Genomic DNA, 24061 nt, shown 5'->3' on the forward strand with positions numbered 1-24061 from the left:
TATTGTGTTACTAATTCCGAGCATTGGTATCTTGTATTTAATTGTGCAATATGGGCGTCATTACATATTAGCTTATATCTAACTTAAAATAGCTGAATATATAACCATGAAAATACATTAAGGTTGTTTCTCACTCGCGCATGTAACCGTGTGTATCGATAACTGTTCAACTTTGCCTCAAGATAAACATTCATTTCATTACAGGTATTGGCTACTCTTACCTTCAATGCTGTTGGACAATAAGTGCCATACATAGCTTATGATGCATATATGAACATGGAGAGAAGCTTTTTGTGCCGGGGTGTGGAAGAGGTGACAAAAACTATAAATGACTATCTCTTTAACAATGGGTGACCGTGGACCATAGCCAAAATTCAATATCATAGCGCTGGCGTAGGTATATTCTAACTTGGTTTAAAAATTTATGAACGTCCGTGAATAGTGAACGCAGTAGACTGAATGCTATATTTCTTAGGCAAGTATGTATGCGTCATGCATTAAGTGGTTGGTTTTTACTGGTTATATGTGATGTATGTTTTCCCTTTGAAAATCAGAGTAATAGATGGAACTCACATTGCCATGGTGGCATCTCTAAAAAAATCATGTAGTGTTAAAGGAAAGGGATTATTTAAATTATAACATATATCATTTGATTAGTATGCAAGTGGTGAGTTCATGTGATTTAATAATATTTTATTTTGAAGCAACTAGGGGCAATTACTTTTTAGAAATTTACATTGTAACTCATTACCTGCTGAATGATATTTTAAGTGCCTAATGAGCTTCTTACATTGACTTACCCAACTGGTTTTCCGAAATAGAATATAATTATTATATATCCATGATTATACAAATTGAAACCATGCATATCTGCTAAGATCTATAGCAATAGATCCTCAAATAGCTATGAATAGCCTTAGGAATGGGAGGCATGTTAGGATAAGATTATTTTGACTCATCTTACCTTGCTTTGATTTTAATGGTTTCTGTTCAATTTTTTAATCTTAAGGATTTGATATGTTGCTTTTCTGTTACTGTTGTATTTTTAATTTTTCAGATTAACTCAACCAGATTCTCCCAGGTTCAAATTTGGGTGAGGCTTATGGAGAACCCCTACTAAATCGTAACATTTAAAATACTAATCCAAAGGACGCTGTTTAGTGGTTGTTTGGTTGACGAATTATTTCAATGGAAATACTCTGGTGTGCATTTTTCTCAGAATACCAATCTTTGTATAAATAATAATTCTTAGATCTACCAGGAAGTCTACCATCAGTAAAGGCCTGGTTACATGATACATTAACATGCACAAGTTAATGCTTAAATGATTGAATGCGCGAATGAACATGAAAATGCACTGCATAAGCACCAAACTTGTGTGAACGCAGGAACAGAAAATAGAACCTGTTGTAATGTGGTTCATGCATTTGTTTATGTCCTGTTCCAGTCCACCAAAATCGTTCATGATTTCACGCATTAACTAAGTGTTTATGTACTGTGTAACCAGGCCTTCAGATTGCAGGATAAACCGCTTGACTCCTTGGTGACTTTTTATCACAACAAGCTTGGTGTGTACCTTGTTTCACTTGACCCATCATCAAATCTTTCAACATCTAAAACTAATCCAAATAGTTGAATCAATTTTTAGGGTTCTCCAACAAACATTGGTATTCAATACCAACAGTTTAGATGTCCAAGCCACTTTTTCTCTTCAAATGTGCTGAAACATTTTTTTTGCCCTCTTCATACTGAGCCTCCCAAGGCACACTCACTGTACAATAAGCAGGAGTCTGAATGACAGTCTTTCATGTGTGGTCAAGGTTTATTCTTACTATAGTTAATATTAGTGGGTGTAACTCGGTGGAAATGCTTTATCATAAGATATGAAGGAATAAAAACTTTACTGATTCCACATGATGATTGTGTCTGACCATGGTTTTGTTACAGTGTAACATGTTCAAGGTGAGACCTTTAAAATGGTAAGCTGCAATGAGACCATGGTAGACAATTAATCACCATGTGATAAAAGCAATGTTTTTACTCCTTCAACTGCTACCTTTCTTACTATTCCTCAGCTTATACCATTTCTGCTTCATTTTCTATTTGGTTTCCCTCCTTAGGTGTAGGTATGTCCACAATGGTATGCAGCGGAGATTACTTTCTGCCAATGAGAATGGAATTACTCATTAATTTGATGATTGCTTGCATTATTTGTCTTTTATGAAAGTGATTAATGAGGATCATAGGTTTTCCATCCATAATGGTTGTTGATACTCAATATTCAATAATAAATCCATTATGGCCTACAAAATTTTATATTTCTATGATATGCTGTACTTTCTCAACTTCACATTAATGTGATCCATGAATGTGATGTATACCAACACCTTATATAACGTTATTTCTATTGCAGTACATCAACGATACTATGTGTTATTCTTTTCTTTGAAAATAAAGACAATTCAAAGCCAAGATGTATGTTAATGATGCTATTTTTTATATAACCTTGACCTTGTAAAAGATAAATTTAAATGTTCACCTATAATAGTGACAAACCTAATGGATTAGAATAGCATTAATTTTATAACAGTATCTTTTAGAAACCAAGATGAGTCGTAGATTGAGCCAATAGGATTAAGTGAGAGGCTAATTAGAATATTTTTGAATAGGAGAGTAAATTTTTTGTAACAATTACATATATTGTGTTTCTTACCCTATTTAATTACAAGAAATTAGAATTGGGCATGAATTATATATGCACTGCATTAAGAATATTCTTGCAGGTCTAATTGCATACTAAACCCCTATGTAGATCAAACTCTATTTTATCTTTTTCACATCTTAAACCTCCCTCCATTCCTATTCACCTTCTACTTTTCTTTTCATTACTGGAATTTTTTTATCTTGAACTTTGAAAAAATGGGCATTTCTCTCATTGCTCCTATCTTCCAGCATTAATTTTTGTCCTAGGCATAATTTAAGTTGATTAAAATGTGCAGGGGGTTAGAAACATGTATGAGTGTTAGGTTATGGAAAGTGGATTCAGCACAGAAGTAGTAATTCTTATGGCACAGAATAACTTTCAATGAAAAACAATAGGCTGGAAAGTTCACACAAACACTAAATTAGAGCTCAGAGCTAATTTCAGGCTAAAATCTAAAACCCCAAGAGGAAATGGCCACATAAGTTGGGCCATTTTGTTGCACATACTATGTAGTAGCACATACAAGGTGTATAAGCTATTCCTCTTGGGATATTATGCAAGACTTGCTTTAGAGTCGCCCGCCTCGTCTTGAGAATTGAAACAATGGTGCTTGGTGTGGTAGTTTGATTTGAGGAGGAAGTGAGTGAGCTTGAGTGGGGATTAGAAATTAAGAGGATCTGAATAATTATGGAAAGTGGATTAGAAGTGGAAATAAGTGTTGAAACACTCTTAGTAGATGTGGAAAGAGATTTTGAGGTTTACGGGGTCGGGTCAAAGGAAGAAAGATCACTTGAGTCTACGTATTCACTATTTTTTTCTTTATCTACCTGGCTTTCTGGTGAATTCTGTTGCTGAAATAACCAATGATTCTATTTTGTGACATACTCAACTTAGCTACACTTGGGGTCCGCTACGCTAATGCTAGTATTACCTCAATATCAAAAATGATTAGTATTTCCTGCAAGCCTTCATGCCCGTGTGTCGCATTCTTCCGTATCAGTGCTATCATACATTTTTTAATATGATTAAGCTCACTAAATTTAAGGGCTCCACTCCCAGTCTGGGTGCCCTCACGATTGTAGCACGCTACTTTAGAGGCAGATTTCAAATCTTGCCAACGCCGAGGGAAAATTAATTAATCACAACAAATGTTATGAGATTCTTAAATGGCAATTTATGGAAACATAGTTTCTCAGCAACATATACGATGCTACAAAATTTTCCATTATTGAGTAAGCAGTTATTTTTACGTTTCATTTAAGCTAATCACTCTGTAAAAATAATTAATATATAAGAAAACGATCATTTACCGAAAAATATGGATCAGATATGGAAGAATAAGAGGCTAATGTAACGTAAATAGAAAGAACTAATACGCTTAATGGTTTATTAATAGAAAAAATAAATCATTCATGTCGCAATACGTTTCATTTTATATAGTGTACCTTCAATGAATTACAGAAGCATATATTTCTGCTCAGCGATAACTTCATATTTACGCCCTTGTTTACTTTAATTTACGCCATGCTACTGAGGAATCCGTAAACAAATGAAGGAAATTACAACGTTGCCACAACCACCACTCGTGATCCATCTCATTACGAAGCAAGGCCGTGAAAGAAGTATAGGCCGCCGGCTTACCTAATGTTGTGGATAAGACACCGCGTGAAGACCTGGGGCGCTAGTGAAAATTCATCAAGTTCAGCATCCTATTCGATATCCTTCATGCTATTACCAACATAATCCTTTTAGTGTGAATTACTTTTCATTGGCAAAATAAAGAGCAGTGCAGCGGAAGAAACATATTTTAAAATTGTGAAATGTTATCTGCGGATATATATGAACGATATTTTACACGGATTAATGCATATTGTGCAAAAGTAACCTACGCCACTGTACTATGCGAACATTGTGCAGTTGCTTCACCTGCCTGTGTTGTTGTTGACAGAAACATTCGTTTTGCTCGAGGTATTACCAGTATTACTCAGTTATCTCGTTATCTGGACAATTAAAACATGAAAATAAGTGGAAATAATTAGGGATGTTCGATATTTGAGTAAGGAAGGATGTGCCCTTGAATTGAATTTCTATCATGTTGAGGTGTGAATGTTGGACGTGGTCAACTCAATGGAATAGGTAATTATTTTAATTAAATTCTATGACTAGAACCTCTTTGATTGTGCACCTTATCCCATTTGCTTTTTTCTTCATAGTGTAATACATATATGCTATTATTCATCAATCACATATAGCATGAGACATTGGATGTGTATGGTGTATTCAGCGAAAATTGGCGTATTCTATTGAAAAAAAGCTCTTCAATTTCTATCACGTTGAGGTGTGAATGTTGGATAAAGATCAACTCAATGAAATAGGTAAGAACTCTAATTACATTCTATGAATATGACCTCTTCGAATGGGAACCTATCTTATTTTTTTCTTCACAGTGAAATTTATGCTATAATTCATCAGTCGCGTATAGCATGAGACATTGACTTTGTATGCTGGACATGGTTAAGTGAATATTGGCAAGATCTGTTGTAAAATGCTCATGGATTTCTATCATGTTGGGGTGTGATTTTTGGATAAATTTCAACGCAATGGAATAGGTAATGATCTTTGAAATTTAATTTTACGATTACATCCCCTTTGATCTGAACTGGAGTCTTTCTCTAGTAGAACTTTTTTTCTTCGCTGTGTAGTCAATGGTTTCATTCATTATCCTCTTCTATCGTGAGACATTGGATTTGTATGATTGAGGTTCTGAACTGTTGGGTGCCCTTTACTGTTGAAAAATCGTAATTTTAATATTGTTCAAAAGTGGTACACCCATAGCTGGTTCTGATACTAAATATCTACCAAATTTTAAAATTGATATAAGTTTCTTTATGGAATAAGAATTCTTATGTTTGGAAAAACTGGCTCATAAATTAATGGTGTTGTTTCAGCTATACTTGTGGCAGTCCTAATGGAGCTAGAGAGCTGGTGGCCTAAAGGAGGCCATGTTGCAGGTTATTTTATGCTAATTCCAGTTTTACAGATCACATTAAATGATCTAGTCTGAGTAAGGTTACAGGAATGAACTGAATTTTACAGTCAGAGTGGAACATGTTAAATTTAAATTTACTTCAAGGGAGTCTTGCAAAGTTTTAGGTGTAACAGTTTCTCAAGGGCAATATTCAGAATTATGTACGTATGTTTCAATCAATTGGTGATCAGTTGAAATGCTATTTTGCACTGCATTGCTTGTTATTACTTAAGTTATTTTCTATGCCACATTTTGCTTGGCATTGTCACTCATTCATTTTATGATTTGTTGAGTTGAATATTCACAAGTGGGGTGTGGCCACTCAGTCCAGCTAATAATTAAGCTAATAAATGAATCACTCAACAGATTTGATCATCATCATGACATAATGTAATAGCTTAGCCATGTGGTACTTAATTTTATCTTCAATAAAAATGTAAGGAAAAAGTCTCACCAACAGAGAAACAAGATTGTCGTTCATTATCTGGTTTTAGATTAAGTCTTGTGAAGTACCGACTCAGAAAGCCTCAGATAGGCCCATAGTCATGTGCATCTATTTTATCATCAGAGGTTCTATGTCATTATGCCTCAAACTCCTAAATTATGACTTAATTTAGATGTTCCACCTGTCAAAAGAATATTGTTTAAATGTCGAGAGTCATCAAATTTGAAACATCTCACTCTCCAAATTTTCAAGTTCCCCCACTTTAGGTGTTTCTCAATAGGCACTTGTCTATTTTATTTATGTCAACTCAAGCTGATTTTTTAATTCAGTTGACATTTTTTTTCATTTGAACCTTGACTTCCAGCCTGAAGAAGCAGACTGGAACACCTGCTATACATGCCATCTTCAGATGGATAAATGCAGCAGAGAACTTGAAAGAATGTTGCATAACCCTTCTGCAAAACCTTCTATCTAATACTTGTATCTCACTGGAAATAGCGTACAAAATGTTGGTATATGACACCTTTCCCATCTCTGCAGCTCAATTAAGACAGCACAAAGAGTGATGAAAAATATTTGTTCTCCCTTTTTTGTCAGTTTATGAAAATATTACTTAGCCATATTTCTGTAACTGCTTCAGATAAAAAATTGAAAATTTGGTAATTAATGCTCCAGCACTTGCAATCATCGTAACAAATTTCCACAAAATCTAAAATGGTGAGGTAAACACTTTATTTTAAGTGTGTTGCATTGATATGGAATGGCTCGTGTTGAACTTGATGGAATTGACTATGTACTTTGATATTCATATCTATGGCCATCTCTCTTTTACCAGGTAACATATTGTCATTTATCTTTTTTTTTACCTTGACAGTATCTGAATTGATGCCATTCATCACCCAAGTACAATGTGAAACCTTAGATCAGGATAATGGAGCAGTTAAACTGATGAATGGGATTGAATATTGAAAAATTCCATCGGATTTCTAACATTCCAAGGCATGGAGCTTAGAGGTATGTAATCAACTTGATGGGATTGCTAATGTACTTTCGCATTCATCTTTATGAGTACCTGCTTTTTATTGGGTGACATATTTTTATATATTTTTTGTTTGCTCTGACAGTATCTTGAAACTGAAGTTGCTGAAGTGGTTCAACCTGTGGATTTCTCCCGCGGTAATGGACATGGAAATGAAGCTTTGCTCTAAACCAAATTAATAACCTTGATAGGAAAATATGCAGAAGTAAAATTTTTGACATTGCCATGGTGTACATCTAAGGTATTCCTTATCTTTGCCTACAGGCCATCTTATAGTCAGTGTTTTTATATCAATGGTGTAGCTGTATGTATTTGGAATTACAATGATGCATAACCAATTGGGATTATGACCACTTAATTGTGCCATTAGATTTTTAAGAAATCTTTGTATTTCATTTACATTTTTATTTATTATGTTATGCAGTGCCATACAAAGTTTTTTTGGGGTAAAAAAGCATTTAAGGGTGCGATTCATAGAGACACTAAAATTGCTCACTTTACAAAGTCTCTTTACGGTAAAGTGAGAGTTTAGCTAAAGTTCACTTCAAAGGCATCCCCAAGATCTCACTTTATAAAGTGGAACTTTAGCTGCTAAAGTCTCGATCAGGCATTGAAATTTTGAGTGTTGGCAATGAACGCTTCGTAAAGGTTAACAAAAAGTTGACTCAGGATATGAATTGCTAAGTTGTTTACAGGTTTTTGGGGACTAGGTTTCCATTTTGTATTGTGCAAAGATTTTATTAAGCTACATTTTCTCGTTCTCTCATTTTGTGTGCAGATATAAATTAATACTGCGTTGTCCGAAGCTTTTCCCCACTAACTTTTTTGTATGATAATGACTGAGTTAGGTGAATAAAAGCTCACTTTTAATTAGCTTCCTGCATTGGAAATGCACTTCGATGTTTTCAACAAAGTAAAGATACAAATGCTGATATTTTCACATCATTTTATGATAATCTTGCCTGTTTAACTGCACACGGTTGTTTGGACTACATGTTAGTCGAAGTTTGATGGTATAAGTTCATTGAAGGTGGGTGAAATAGTGAAATTCTCTCACGTTAACTTGAAACTGTAGTAATCAATTTGAAGATTTTCCAATCAGTGGTTGTCTCAAGTGGACGCATATTTTGAAGTAGGTATTGGTGTTTATTGAATTTTTTTGTTCTTACCAGTATTTTAATTCTTGGGATGTTGATGTATGCGGCTGTATGTATGTACATCCTCGATAAAATATTGCTTAGCTGCAGATAATATGACTACGAAGGAAAGTATGTTTTACTTATTTATTGCTGCCTTTCATGGCAAGATACTATTTCATCATTGTAAACATTCAAATGACTAATCGAAAAACGAAACAAAAACTCTCTAGTTTCAAAATGACAGACAGGAAAATGTTAAACATAATATGGAGGCATGTGGAAAGAGTACATAAAGCAATTATGGAATGAAAAGGCTTAAAATACAATGAAACGTTTAGAAAATAGCATTTGGTTTGCCAAACGATATGAAAATCAAGTCTGCTTACGAGGACCATTGGCTCCAATATAAACAGAAATTTGCTATCATTTCTAGGGGGGAAATTCTAGAATATAAACACATGCATAATCTAAGAACATAATTAGCTTGTTTTCAAAATCAACACAAATTATGCCAACCTATTCAACCACTTACTGTGCTGTAATTATCACATAATGGTAAAAATGTCCTACGTAGTATAACGACTAATAGAGTTCAATTGCAGAAGTAATGGGTCATCTCCAGCAATACTGACTCGATATATTTTCCGGAAAGAGAGACACATTACGTGTCTTGTTATTTCTTGAAATATGCCTGTCTTCTGCTGAGTCTCACCAAAGAATTAATTCCTATTAATTTCCGTAACCCAAATATATTCATATTTCAACTTCAAAAGCAGCCATATTTATTCATCCGTAAAGAATATTTTACCCTAAGTGAGCTTCGGTTGGGCACTTTACGGTAAAGTGACAATTCTGCCATTTTTCTTCTAAAGTGGTGTTTATGAAACAGAGAAAGCAGACTTTAGCCTAATGTATACTTTAGCTTAAAGTGCCATCTACGAATAGCACCCTTAGGGATTCATTTCATTATTAATGTTGAGGTGCAGGTCTCAAAATTTTCTCTTGCACATTTGATTGTTACTTCACATTTGTGGATATAATCCCATCTTTTTGTATAATTGTTTTGCATCATTTTATTGTTCTGTGTCAAAGGCTACTGCAGTGTGATCACAATGTAATATGCAAGAAATCTTAATAAATGTGCTTTGTATTACTCAATAATTTTTTTTTGTGTTTTCACCCTAGCGAACCGTAATGGATATCAACTATGATAACGGGTCATTGGCCCGAGTTGTTAATAAGTAGTAATATTGGTAATCCCTAGGAAAGGGGGGCGGGGAAAAAGGCTATTCAATTTGAATTTCGCGCTCTAGCATAGCCGAAGTTACTTTTTTGGCCGCTGCAAAAGTAGGATGGCGCTACAGTAGGCGACCAAAACTTGCTACGTCATTTTTAACACGTAGATACACATCTTTCTAGAGTATATAATCTTTGTTACGAAGGCTCCAATACGGCTTCGAGACGAAAATTTCAAACACACCAATTACCCTTCGTGTTGGTGAGCACTCGTAATGGACCGCTCGTGATGGTGAGTGAGTGGAATTATTACGAGCGATTCAAACACAACCCCCTAGCGCGCCAATCCTTTGCCGATTACATTTCGTTTCTTTTTTGTTTCGGCGATTCGGCGCACACCAGTGCAACTTCCTATGCCCGCCGTACAATTTTGGTGGCAGGTTTTTGAGGCTGCGGAATTTTAGCGAACTACGAGCGCTACTTGTCGTGTACCCATGCTTTGTATGTAGCTCGGTAAGTTCACGTGTGTTTAAGCGAGTTATTTGCACTTGAAAAACTATTTAATTGAGTTCTTCAGCGTTTTTTTGTAATTCTAAACGCTAAAGTAATTCACTGTGTGGATTTCACGGGTGAGGGAAGAGCTAGTTCGCTTTATTTTCGGCGATGTTTGAAATGCCACGAAGCTGTGTCGCACCAGGGTGTACTGAGGGGTATGGCTCTAAAAAGTCTACCTTCTCATTTTTCTCTGCTCCCAAAGATCCTGTTAAGAGGAGTAAATGGCAAGCTGCAATACCAAGGGTAAACTTTGAGTTGAAGGCAGGGCAGAAACTGTGTGAGAGGCATTTCATGCCCCACGACATCGTCAGGAAGAAGCAGTTGAAAGATGGCAATGGCCAAGTCATCCAGGAGGTAAGTAAAGGCCCAGCTTAAATAAAATAATTTCATTAGTAGTATTGATTATCTATTTTTTTTCTCGACTTTTCGATGGCTAATGTAATATTTTATTTTCACAGTTATGATGATCTTGTAAGGATGAGATACGGTACTCAACATAGAATTATTGCAAATCATCTTAGCAATGCGTTGAGTTGAACAATGCCTTCTTTTTGAAACTAATCATTTTGAAAATTAATATGAGAATGTAAAGGTTACCCTTTGGAGAATATCTCAGGACAATCATCCATGAGTACCTTGTACCATAAGTATTGATTATCTATTTTTATTCTCGACTTTTCGATGGCTAATGTAATATTTTCTTTTCACAGTTATGATGATCTTGTAAGGATGAGATACGGTACTCAACATAGAATTATTGCAAATCATCTTAGCAATGCGTTGAGTTGAACAATGCCTTCTTTTTGAAACTATTCATTTTGAAAATTAATATGAGAATGTAAAGGTTACCCTTTGGAGAATATCTCAGGACAATCATCCAGTGAGTACCTTGTACTATAAATATTGATTATATATATTTATTATCGACATATTGATGGCTAATATAATATTTTATTTTCACAGATATGATGATCTCGTGAGGATGAGATACCTTACTCAAGTTAGAATTATTGCATTTAATCTTTTAATCTCATCATATTTGAATGTTAAATGTCAATGTAAGTGCTACCCTTGTTAACAGATACTTTGTGAATTTTTGAAGTGAACTTTGGCTTCTCCATCAATGTGAATGCTAAGGTCCTGAGTTTATGCCAGGCTCTTCATCCAGTAAGTAAGGATTAAAATGAACATTCATGATTAGCTGTGTATGGAGCCCTGTTTACTTTGTTGTCTTTGTTTTTTTAGATGCCGAGATTGCCTGAGAATGCTCGATGTCTTTTCCATTTGTCTTTTCTATTTGGATTACAAATATACCATTGCCACGTGTGTTGAGTGACTTGAGGCTTCTGTGCCAATGCTTTTACTATATATCTCAGTTCAGATGGTAATCATTGTTGTTCATCAAGTAAGTTAGAATTAATATGAATGGAGATTTCCTTAGCTACGTAGAATCTTTTAAATTTGTTAGTCCTGAGTGATGGGCTGTACTAAGTCTTCATTGCAAAATGGAGTGAGACTTGCGGTGTGCCTAATGCGATGCTAATTCTTCACTTTACATTGTAATACTGGTTCTGAATGCAAGTGATGATGAGAATTTAGTATTTAATTATTGTACTTATTGTTACAGCCATCAGGATATTGATTTGTTATAATGTTGACTGATGACAATATTTTTTCCTAGTCTAGAATTAATTAATGTGTGATATTTGACGCCAGATGGTCAACAACTTTGATCATAGATATGTGAATTCTCTACATTCACCAATGTCATTCATAGTTTAATTCTTAATGCCCATAATGCATAATGGCATGTATTCCCGCAGTAAGTATAATTGAATGATGGATTAGAAGAATTGGAAGGTAATTATTTTTATCATTGAATTTTTCGTATTTTCAGTTAAATTGCTAAAGAAAACTGTGAAGATGTAAGTATTTCTGTAACATGTAATTTATTGCCTTGTGATTGACTGATGTTAGAATGTTTCCTATTTACAGATTCATCTGTTTATCAGCAATATCTGTTAAGAAAATGACTTCAGTATGTTTTTGGTGCCAAAGTGGTATTACGTTAACACGGTTCATATATGGAGAAAATTATTGGATATAATTTTTCGTGTGGCAGTGATGTTCTTTGATAGGTGCCACTAATGACTCGGATTGGAAGATTTTTGTGTCGTGAATTGGAAACTAAGCCACAATGAATGTGCAGATAAACTTTTAAGGGACGAGGTCATCGCAATACGTACATAGTTAACCCTTTTATGGAGTTTACCACTTCCCAGTATTGAGAAGGTCACATTGTTCTTTTTATTTGTTCAATCCATATCTACACATGTTTCAAAGGTATCTCCAAACCTGAATAAATTACTTAAATGCAGAGGGTATTTACTTCTTTTCATTTTGAACCAAACCTTTCATAAGATAGATATAATGAATTTATTTTTGGTATAACTCTCTTCCATTACCAAATTGAGAAATTTGTACTATTCCTCTGTTGTGACAAATATTTAGGTAATGTATCGCGTCATTTACGTAAACATCACCTTACCGTGATGAGAATCCGTTCGCTAATGTCGTAGATAATCTCCTGTATTTATTCCATCGCTTCAAGGCGTACTTAGCAGTTACAAGTTCGTAGCCGAAGGGAGAGACATACCGGCATATAATTCGCAATATTAATGTACAGGAGTGTTAGAATCCCTGCGTAAGCTCGTACAGTTTACAATAAAGAATGGTTATTTAATTCAAAATAATAAGATTTAGTCTTATATCTCCGGAATCCAACATATTCTCCACAAAATTTTCCTTAATTTACACGGGTTTCAATGCCCTAACGACGTCTGCCAGGGTCCAAGACAGGTGCTGCCATTAGTTCCGACTTTCACCGCGGCCTCAAAAACATGCCACTTTTTTCTCGGGAGTAACAGCGGGTTGATTCGGCGCAACCCGCTGTTACTCAAACGAAAAAAAAGTGGCATGTTTTTGAGGCCGCGGTGAAAGTCGGAACTAATGGCAGCACCTGTCTTGGACCCTGGCAGACGTCGTTAGGGCATTGAAACCCGTGTAAATTAAGGAAAAATTTGTGGAGAATATGTTGGATTCCGGAGATATAAGGCTAAATCTTATTATTTTAAATTAAATAGCCATTCTTTATTGTAAACTGTACGAGCTTACGCAGGGATTCTAACACTCCTGTACATTAATATTGCGAATTATATGCCGGTATGTCTCTCCCTTCGGCTACGAACTTGTAACTGCAAAGTACGCCTTGAAGCAATGGAATAAATACTGGAGATTATCTACGACATTAGCGAGCGGATTCTCATCACGGTAAGGTGATGTTTACGTAAATGACGCGATAAATATTTGTCACAACAGAGGAATAGTACAAATTTCTCAATTAGGTAATGGAAGAGAGTTATCCTAAAAATAAATTCATTATATCTATCTTATGAAAGGTTTGGTTCAAAATGAAAAGTAAATACCCTCTGCATTTAAGTAATTTATTCAGGTTTGGAGATACCTTTGAAACATGTGTTGATATGGATTGAACAAATAAAAAGAACAATGTGACCTTCTCAATACTGGGAAGTGGTAAACTCCATAAAAGGGTTAACTATGTATGTATTGCGATGACCTCGTCCCTTAAAAGTTTATCTGCACATTCATTGTGGCTTAGTTTCCAATTCACGACACAAAAATCTTCCAATCCGAGTCATTAGTGGCACCTATCAAAGAACATCACTGCCACACGAAAAATTATATCCAATAATTTTCTCCATATAAGAACCGTGTTAACGTAACACCACTTTGGCACCAAAAACATACTGAAGTCATTTTCTTAACAGATATTGCTGATAAACAGATGAATCTGTAAATAGGAAACATTCTAACATCAGTCAATCACAAGGCAATAAATTACATGTTACAGAAATACTTACATCTTCAGTTTTCTTTAGCAATTTAACTGAAAAGACGAAAAATTCAATGATAAAAATAATTACCTTCCAATTCTTCTAATCCATCATTCAATTATACTTACTACGGGAATACATGCCATTATGCATTATGGGCATTAAGAATTAAACTATGAATGACATTGGTGAATGTAGGGAATTCACATATCTATATGATCAAAGTTGTTGACCATCTGGCATCAAATATCACACATTAATTAATTCTAGACTAGGAAAAAATATTGTCATCAGTCAACATTATAACAAATCAATATCCTGATGGCTGTAACAATAAGTACAATAATTAAATACTAAATTCTCATCATCACTTGCATTATTGCATTCAGAACCAGTATTACAATGTAAAGTGAAGAATTAGCATAGCATTAGGCACACCGCAAGTGTCACTCCATTTTGCAATGAAGACTTAGTACAGCCAATCACTCAGGACTAACAAATTTAAAAGATTCTACGTAGCTAAGGAAATCTCCATTCATATTAATTGTAACTTACTTGATGAACAACAATGATTACCATCTGAACTGAGATATATAGTAAAAGCATTGGCACAGAAGCCTGAAGTCACTCAACACACGTGGCAATGGTATATTTGTAATCCAAATAGAAAAGACAAATGGAAAAGACATTGAGCATTCTCAGGCAATCTCGGCATCTAAAAAAACAAAGACAACAAAGTAAACAGGGCTCCATACGCAGCTAATCATGAATGTTCATTTTAATCTTTACTTACTGAATGAAGAGCCTGGCATAAACTCAGGACCTTAGCATTCACATTGATGGAGAAGGCAAAGTTCACTTCAAAAATTCACAAAGTATCTGTTAACATGGGTAGCACTTACATTGACATTTAACATTCAAATGTGATGAGAGTAAAAGATGAATTGCAATAATTCTAAGTTGAGTACCGTATCTCATCCTTACGAGATCATCATAACTGTGAAAAGAAAATATTACATTAGCCATCGAAATGTCGAGAATAAATATAGATAATCAATACTTATGGTACAAGGTACTCACTGGATGATTGTCGTGGGGCATGAAATGCCTTTCACACAGTCTCTGCCCTGCCTTCAACTCAAAGTTTACCCTTGGTATTGCAGCTTGCCATTTACTCCTCTTAACAGGATCTTTGGGAGCAGAGAAAAATGAGAAGGTAGACTTTTTAGAGCCATACCCCTCAGTACACCCTGGTGCGACACAGCTTTGTGGCATTTCAAATATCGCCGAAAATAAAGCGAACTAGCTCCTCCCTCACCCGTGAAATCCACACAGTGAATTACTTTAGCGTTTAGAATTACAAAAAAAACGCTGAAGAACTCAATTAAATAGTTTTTCAAGTGCAAATAACTCGCTCAAACACACGTGAACTTACCGAGCTACATACAAAGCATGGGTACACGACAAGTAGCGCTCGTAGTTCGTTAAAATTCCGCAGCCTCAAAAACCTGCCACCAAAATTGTACGGCGGGCATAGGAAGTTGCACTGGTTTGATTCGGCGAGTGCCCCGTTGAAAGCGACTCTTGACGCCCCCCCTCCCGATCGAGTGGGAAATGAATAGCATCCGCTTGGAATGATCGTTCGCCGTTCGGGAGGATTACACTGGAGCGGCGGAAATAAAAAAAGACGCTTGAATAGCACTCACTCGGTGAAAAGGAAAGAGGAGAGTTTGTCCACGAAACACCGATGGTTCTTGGTTTAGAACAAAAACATCGAGAGTTTTGGCAGAGTGTTGTTTTGTCTGCGATTGCACAGAGAAATGTGCCGAAAATAAATATAATTAACTGAGTCGAATAACGATGAGATTTCTCGCTTGCTCGAGGTTGAGCAATGGATAGCCTCAAAAGAATACAGAAGAATATTAAAAAGAATAATAATTGGAAGTTATTACGAGTTGGAAATGCTTCCTATTTACAGTGAAGATAACTCTGCAATTACCAATGTTTATTAGAGTTGCAATACCGAACGGTTTTTAAGCCATTTTTTGGTATGTGTATAATGTACGAGTACTCATGAAGGAGGCTTGGTAGCCAAAACCATTTGTTCCTTAACCCTTAATAAATAGTAGGGGTTACTAAGTTATCTTCAATCAGTGGCGTAACTAGGAATATTCTTTGGGGGGGATGAAGGGAGGGACTACATTTGATGTGTTATATTCTAAAAAAAAAACTGGGATTGTATTTTAGTATTATGTTTATATACTTTCTATCAGTTGTATTTTTCCTGCAATTATGTTGTTGGGAACACAATAAAAACCAATAAATTTAAAAATAATTAAATTAAAGGGCCTTCGCAGGGAGACGCCCCTGGCAATGGGTGTTCCGGGAAATTTTTTGATAAACGAAATGCTTGGAAATACATTTTACGTAATTTTGGCTGTTAAAATTTAACTTGAAGCAGATGCAGTTATTATGCGTCAAAAATAGACAATAGTTTTAATATTTTTTTCTTTCTCTGAGGCTCCGGGGGGCCAAAATGGAGGGCGCTCGCTGGATACACCCCGGGATGTTGTGCGACCTCCCTCCCTCCCCACTTATCTCTCTCACTCTCTCCGTCACCATGGATACGAGGCCACTCCCACCCACCCACCCGCTGGGGACCAACCCCCTCCCCACAGGGATATTGCGTGGGAGGGACAGCGCGCAACACCGCCTACCGCCCAACCCGAAGACCTTCCCCCTCTGTTGCTGCTGCTGGTGGTATACGACTTAAGGACTTCATCGTGAGAGCTACGCACAAGTAGGCACCCTGTCCAGAGCGGAAGGAAAACAGGAAAAAAAACAACATCGCCAACTGGTGGCACCCCAAATGCAGTCAAGCCAAATTGCAGAGGCGAAATAAACGAATAACGGAAGCGATTGCACCGGGTCCTGTCGGTCCCCTTCCCCCCATCACATCCTGCCACACTCTTCACGAAATCTTGGGGCGGGGTGAGGTAGGAGGAAACGATAGGAAAGCATTTTTCTCCAATTGCATTGCAAGGAAGACCGCCCGATTGCTGTTCGCTTGGAATGGGAAAGATTAAAAAAAATACGCAGCGGGATCGCGATCTGGACTAATCGGAGAGCGGAGTGGTTTGGTGGGAGACGGATACTGAAGCGAATGGGCGACACAAAGCCGGGGGAGGAAATGCAAGAGGAAAAATTATAGAGGACGGAAGGTCATCCGGACGGCTGCAATAAGCATCTCCACATCGCAGTGCAGACCAGCCCGCACATTCAGCCGCATTGCAAAGTACTCGGCCAGTCTGTCCGGGCGGAGCGCCAGACACGACGGATCACAGAGCACAAAGGGGCTCCTTATTCTTGAGAGACGACGCGCAGCCACTGCCGGACTCAATCGCGAGTGAAAGCACTCCTCAAACACCGCCGTGGTCCTGCTCGCTGCATCAACAGTGAGAGAATTCCCCGCACCGATGTGCAGTCGCCATGCAGCTCGGCGGATGAAAGGTATGATGGGGCCGTGGCTCAAAAAAAAGGGACAACGGCAAAGCACCCACACATATGGAAAAATATTTTGCGCACATTGGCAATGCATTGAGCACATTCGACGAGCAGCATACCGAGTCATCGCATAAAATTTATCTAGTGTGAGATCGATTTCTTTTTACTAGAGTTAGACAGGTTATATAGCTAGGCAAAATGTGGTATTAATTTATGCGAGACAAACAAAGCAACAATGACATGTTGGCTCCCACACGATAAATAAAAGCAACATGTACATTCAATTCAATTCATAAAATCACCCAGGTGGGTATAAAAACTACTAAAGTTTTCATGGAAGTTCACAGACCGATCAAGACATCATCACATTGGCGTAATAAACAAACTTCATTTATTGGTTTTAAATCCGCTTAACGTTTTGCGTATCTCTTTTTATAACATTTAACATGATACATAATTAAACAAAAAGAAGATAAACAAGATTATCTTCATCTATCATTTCAGGAAATCTAGCCAAGGGATTTCTCGAAAGGGGTAGTTTTAGGAGAACACAATATTGAACAAAATGAGAGCAAGGATTGCAATATTTCGAAAACGCAACTAGGAGAATCAATGCCGCTAAGAGGATGCCTGGCGAGAGATAGAGGGAGCAAGCAGCGACAGAAGAGGCGACAACCGATGCACACACAGGTCGAGCGGCTATTGCCGCGAGGCACACTTGATCGCACCCAATCGCCGATTCATAGCAGATACAAGCGGGGATGACGCGGACTTCACGCTGGCAAGGTAAGCACTTAACGCGCCTAGCGGAGACGAGCTTCTCGGAGCGGCATCGCTCCATGGATACGCAGATTACCGCATCATCCCGGGAAAACGCTCTCCATTCTACTGCTAACCACTGCGTAAACCTTCGACCTGAAGCCACTACGCTTCCCATCAAGAAAAATATAATTTAATAACACTTACTTTTCTTATAGTAGTATTATAAGTAGTATAAGAAAACTAAGTGTTACAAAAAGGATCTCTAGGCTTCAGACATAAAAAAAGTCATAATTTACGCCTCTTATACATTACAATTCAATATCTCGGGCATTTTCGAGCTAAATCATACACCGCAAGTGATTTTGTAGCGAAATGTTCCGGCAAACGCATAACAGAGGTTTTCTTGTAGTTCTTTGATAATGCATTTTTTAGTTCGCAGTTTAACTAGAGTAGTTGCCACAAAATAAACCTGAAAAAGTTGCAACAACCAACAAATCTAGGTCGTCAATGTGCACCATAGGTGAATTTCGTGCATTCAGTAAATTCTCAAGAGCCCAATACAACAACCTTTCTTGCAATTTGAAATCTAATTTCCCTTAAATTAAATTTCACCGAATAAAATAAAATATACTTCATAATTGATTACACGTAGGTACTCCCACAATTTATTTAATAATTAATAATCTCGATAGCCATTACATCGGAGCATAAAGGAAGATATGTACAATAATATGAGTAGGAAAAATATTGCTAGGAGAGAATACTTCTAGAGGAATATTAAATTTTATACATTTAGAATTAAGTAAACGAAAATGTTTTGATTAGCCTGTAAACATAGTTAGCAGTGGGTATTATATCTATAGAAATTAATATTTTTTATTTCAACTGGCAGCGTTATCCCAGTTCACATACTTTTCTGCCGGTGATTGTAAAACAGACTACAGAAACATTTTTACGAGGTCTGAAGATTTTTTCTGCATAAAACCAATGGAAATGAACATTGTTCAAGCGGGCAGTGCGATGAGTACGGGAAAGAATGACAGAAAGATAACGCTTGCATTTCGGATTGCAGATGCTCACGCAACGGAGAAGATCCGACCCTGCACCTCAATTTGCAAACTTAACCGCTACCTGAGCCACACTTCCCCGCGGTTGTGCACATCGTCCGGCCCAAAACCCTTTCTTCCCCGCCCTCTTGACCCCGGCTATTCCCCCAGCCCAACCGTATCATCACTCCCAGTACTCTTTCTCCCTACGTACACACTACATTACAAAACCTCGCCCCATTCCCCCCTCATCCTCCTCGCCATGCCATCATCATGCGCGACTTAGTTGTTCTATTCTCGATCCTCCACGTCTGGTAGTAGGCATTCAGATTTTTTCAATATCCCAGACTCCCGATGCCCCCCACCACCCAGACTATTTGGTTTGAAGTGCCCGCTCCAGAGCCCTACCCTCGCCTTAATTCCCTTCCTCTCTCCACTTACGGCCGGACCGGGCCCGATGGGGTGGGAGGATGGGGAGGAGAAAGATGAGAGAGGTGGCTTATGAGAAGGGAGAGAGAGAGAGAGAGAGAGGGCAAAGAGATATGGACAAAAGCGTAGGGCGAGAAGAGATCCGTTGGTGCAGTCAAAGCGAATGGTGAGGGTGGATAAATGGAGGGAGGGTGTACGTATAAAAGTTGGAGGAAGAGAGAATTCACTAGTGCAAACGCAATGTCCAAAAAGTATGAAAAACACACCACAATAAACAGTGTCCGAGACGCCTCACTCTTGAGTAAACTTGTTTCTATTTTTTTATTTTTTTTCCAATTCAGCATTTCCCCGATGTTTGCAATATTTGATACAACAAATAACATACAATAATAATAACAAATTTGGATGATTTTTAAAATATGCCAGTTTAATTAATTAATAATTAATAACAGCCTACGCATTTAGTCGCAAGACATGTAACATAACTACAGAACATTTATGCATCTATCCTATCGTCATTTTAACTTTCATTCACTCAATTATTGAAAGGAAAAACTCAAATAAACCCACTCTTGTGCGTACGAAGAGCTTTCGGATAATGATGAACTCAATCAGGACAAAACCAACCGTGTGGTAAAATATTATGCAAAAAAAGGTTAAATCTAACAAGTGTCTTTCAAAACTCTCAGGAGATGGGACAACCTAACGGGCTACATTACGAGGTATGATGGCCCGACGAAAACAATCATACAAGGACAGGTGGACTTGAAGACGGGCAGGGGACGGTCCCGAACGAGCTACATAGGACAATTTACAAACGATCTAAAAGAGAGGAAATACGTGACTAAGAAAAGGCTAGCAGATAGGAGAGCGGGAAGGAGGGCTGCGTATAAATAATCTTAGGATTGAAACTATCTGAGGCAGGCGAGATGAAGTAGAATGTCTTCCTGATTTTATGGAAAATAGAGATGGCAATATTTCACAAATTTATGTAACAATGAACGACGCGTTACGACCGACAGGTCATTCTTAAGTACAGTGTGAAAAACATTTGGTACTTGTACTTTGTATTTTTTACTTTTTTTCGTACGGTACTTGAGAATAACCAGATGGTCGAGACGCACCCTACATTATTAAATAAATTCGTGGAAAATTACCATCTCACTTTCGTATTCAATCATAGGATTGTTGACTTGTGAAGATGATGAATCTAGTATGCTCAAAACACTGAATGGCAGCTCATATTATTCTTGAAAATGTGAGCTTGAAAAACTATCGCGTGATTCGGGACAGAGAATGAGGAGAGAGAGAAGGTGCGATAGAAAGAGGAGGTAAAAGGTATGAGCAGGGGCGGACGGACGGACAGAGAGAGAGAGAGATGAGTGGAGAGGAGGCGCAGGCAGGGCCGGCTCTTTTTTGGCGATGCATTTGGCGTGGTCCGCTGGACCAAAGAGGGAATAAGAGATGGGAGGGGAGAAGGGGTGGAAGGAGGAGGATGCTAAAGAATGGGAGAAGAAAGGACACCATAACGACTCGGTTTGCAACGAGTGAATCTTTTATATTTCTTTTCATTTTTTCTTTTATTTTGTGAATGTAATGTCATGCTGAACTTGTAAAAGTTGTACAATAATTTTCTCATGGGCCACAAGACCCACGAAATACACGAATTTATTATTATTGTTATAGTTCACAGTGCATCAAAGAGGAACAAGGTGGATGGCCACATAATGAGACAGATGTAATGATGGAGACGTGACAAAAGAGAAAAATAATTGAAAAGTCCTCAGAGGAAGGCCAAGGGACAAGCACCAAAGCCAGATAAAGAAGGATATCGATGGCTAAGTTCTAACAACATGTATCTCAAAATTTTAGCCGGTTTGACACAGGTATCCTAAACAAAGTGCGATAACATAAAAAATAAAATTCACGCAAAAAACAACTCTTTGTTGGCAAGTATATGCTTCTTTTTTCCGTTTTATGAATTTTTTGTTTTTAATTTTAGGGTGCAAGTAGAAAAAATTAACCGTTCCTTTACTATCCCGAAAAGTTGCAATTTTTTAGATACGTGTTGTAAGAACTTATCCATAGATATAGGAAAGAAAAGCTCCAGGGAGGTAAAAAAAACCTAGCTACAAGAACCAGTGAGGAATGGAGGGCTGCACTATATCAATCTCGGGATTGCAAGCATTACCTTAGGTTTAGGTATGCATGAGGTATATTATTCCAGATATTGTCTCTCGTATGGAGTATGTTGCAATAGATTCCCTGCAACTTCATTCCAACCAGTAAAATCCGAACGATGGCATTGGCTATATGATGGACTGATTGGGGGTACCTGAGGGGGAAGGAGAGGGTGGAGCGATAGTCCTGAGATCAGACACGGGAGGGCGACACCGGTCACCTGGGTTTGTCGAGTCCGTTGGCGCATGAGACACACAGTGGAGACCTCGCGGACGAAAGAAAGAAAGGGTCACCAACACACGCGGAGGGAACGGGGGAGGGGCAAACAAGCAGCACGGGAAATGTTTCCCTCCGCCGCTGGAATCAGTTCCGTTTCCCCAAGCGGGCCCGCGCGTATTTGTTCCGCGACCGACCGCCATCGGGGAGCCGTCCCAGAGGTGTTCGCCGGCCGACGCCGCCGCCGCATCCGATGACGACAAACCCCCAAGCGGGAGCGGCATATCGCGGGAAAATCAGCCGCTGGGCGTCCCCAGACCGCACCACTGTGTGCGTGCGGTGCGGCTCCAGCGTTTGCTTTATTTGCACGCTTTGCGATTGTCTCTTTTTTCTCTCCTTTCCTCCACCTCTCTTTCTCTACTCACAATACGCGAGCCTCGTAATGTCTACACACACGCGAGGGCAAAACGTGCGACTACGGTGAGCGCGATAAAAATAAAAAGATATACATTTCACATCAGATCCCCGCCTGCTTCCTCTCGCCCCAGCGACATCATCGGCGTCGATGAAAAGGGTGCAATGCACATAACATACGCACGCAAATGAGTTATTCTTTTCTTTTTCGGAGGCCGGGAATAATAAAAAAAATAACCGTATCCTTCCTCATAGTAACACAATGGAGCAACACTCAAACAAATGACTTACAGATGCCGGCCCGTGCGTTTCTCCTCATCGCCGTATGCATGGGAGGGGATTGCTGCCTCACCAATACAATCGACATGCGCCATGCATTATAGAATAGGCCCTGCTTTGGGGAAACAACGGTACATTTTTCCGGCACAAATATGTATGCATATACTGTCGGAGAATGATTTGTTCGGTTCCGCACTTTTTTTCCCCGCATGTGCGTGGCCTGCAGACTCGCGGAGCGATAGCCTATAGCCAGCCTCCGTTTCCCTCAGCTCAAAACATTTCGCCCGAAAAGCGTCCGCCAAATGCGAAAGGTGAAGTCGGCAGGGTCCGCGAACCCAGGGATCACGTCGGGCTTGAGAAAATGTTTATCGTATGGAATGTATAACGACTCTACAATTGAAATGCCAATTAAGGACTTTGAATTACCACTCCACTTAAACGTTGATTCATGCCAAACAAAAGGACCCCGCGGCCTGTGACCAGAGCTCAACGCCTCCCCGATCGCTGCACCCCCCCCTCCTAATCCCCCTAAAACTATTCCACCTCCCCCGTTGCCCGAACACCCCAACAGATTGATTGTATCGGAGCAAAAATGGGGGGGTGAAGGGCGGCGGTAATGACGATTCGTCTCATCACGAGTTTACTTCGCTCTCTCGAAATCGGACGCGAGAAAAGAAGAGTTTTAATTAGACGTGGAAATTCGCGTCCTGCCCCGAGGGTGGGGGAGGTAAACGTGTGTAAGCGCTAATCGAGCGGCGAAGCAAAAATATGTGACGCGATGGACGGAATCGAAGCTTTATTATGGCGGAAAAACAAAGAAAGGTCCTTTGCTGAGCGAGTGTGGATTTATGCGAAGAAGGAGCTCGCGAAATAATTGGCGTTTCTCACGCGCCGATGAGCTCACAGGGCGAGAGAGAGAGAAATGCAGCGGGTTCGATCCCTACGGCACAGGATGGTTCACGGCCGAAATTTTTGGGCGCCGCGTGCACGTCAAATATCGAGAAAAGGTCATTACGAGCGAGCAAATAAAGACGAATGCAATGGAAATGATGGAATATATATCCAAGCTTGACCGCACCTCAACCAATAGAACTATTCTCATCAGGAAACAAAACGAAATACACGCATCCTTCCAAGTGTGCATTCCCACCGCAATAGTTTAGGCGGCAG

The 24061-nt window shown here is 38.4% G+C and overlaps 1 protein-coding gene and 1 long non-coding RNA gene across 7 annotated transcripts in view; one reads left to right on the forward strand and one right to left on the reverse strand.

Annotated features, from left to right (window-relative positions):
- Positions 1 to 24061, reverse strand: part of LOC124164351 — a 239991-nt gene that overhangs the window by 113826 nt on the left and 102104 nt on the right. The window lies entirely within an intron of this gene.
- LOC124164352 lies at positions 10001 to 12493 on the forward strand. 3 transcript variants are annotated; one of them, XR_006866043.1, is made up of 6 exons: positions 10001 to 10220; positions 10349 to 10500; positions 10605 to 11026; positions 11110 to 11313; positions 11392 to 11551; positions 12142 to 12493. It is a non-coding gene; the product is annotated as an uncharacterized LOC124164352 (long non-coding RNA). The 3 variants fall into 3 exon arrangements; XR_006866041.1 differs by lacking the exon at positions 10001 to 10220 and having other exon boundaries at positions 10264 to 10500; XR_006866042.1 differs by lacking the exons at positions 10001 to 10220; positions 12142 to 12493 and adding an exon at positions 11828 to 11914 and having other exon boundaries at positions 10264 to 10500.

The sequence above is a fragment of the Ischnura elegans genome, chromosome 8 (genome assembly GCF_921293095.1).
Source record: "Ischnura elegans chromosome 8, ioIscEleg1.1, whole genome shotgun sequence".
Classification (NCBI taxonomy): domain Eukaryota; kingdom Metazoa; phylum Arthropoda; class Insecta; order Odonata; family Coenagrionidae; genus Ischnura; species Ischnura elegans.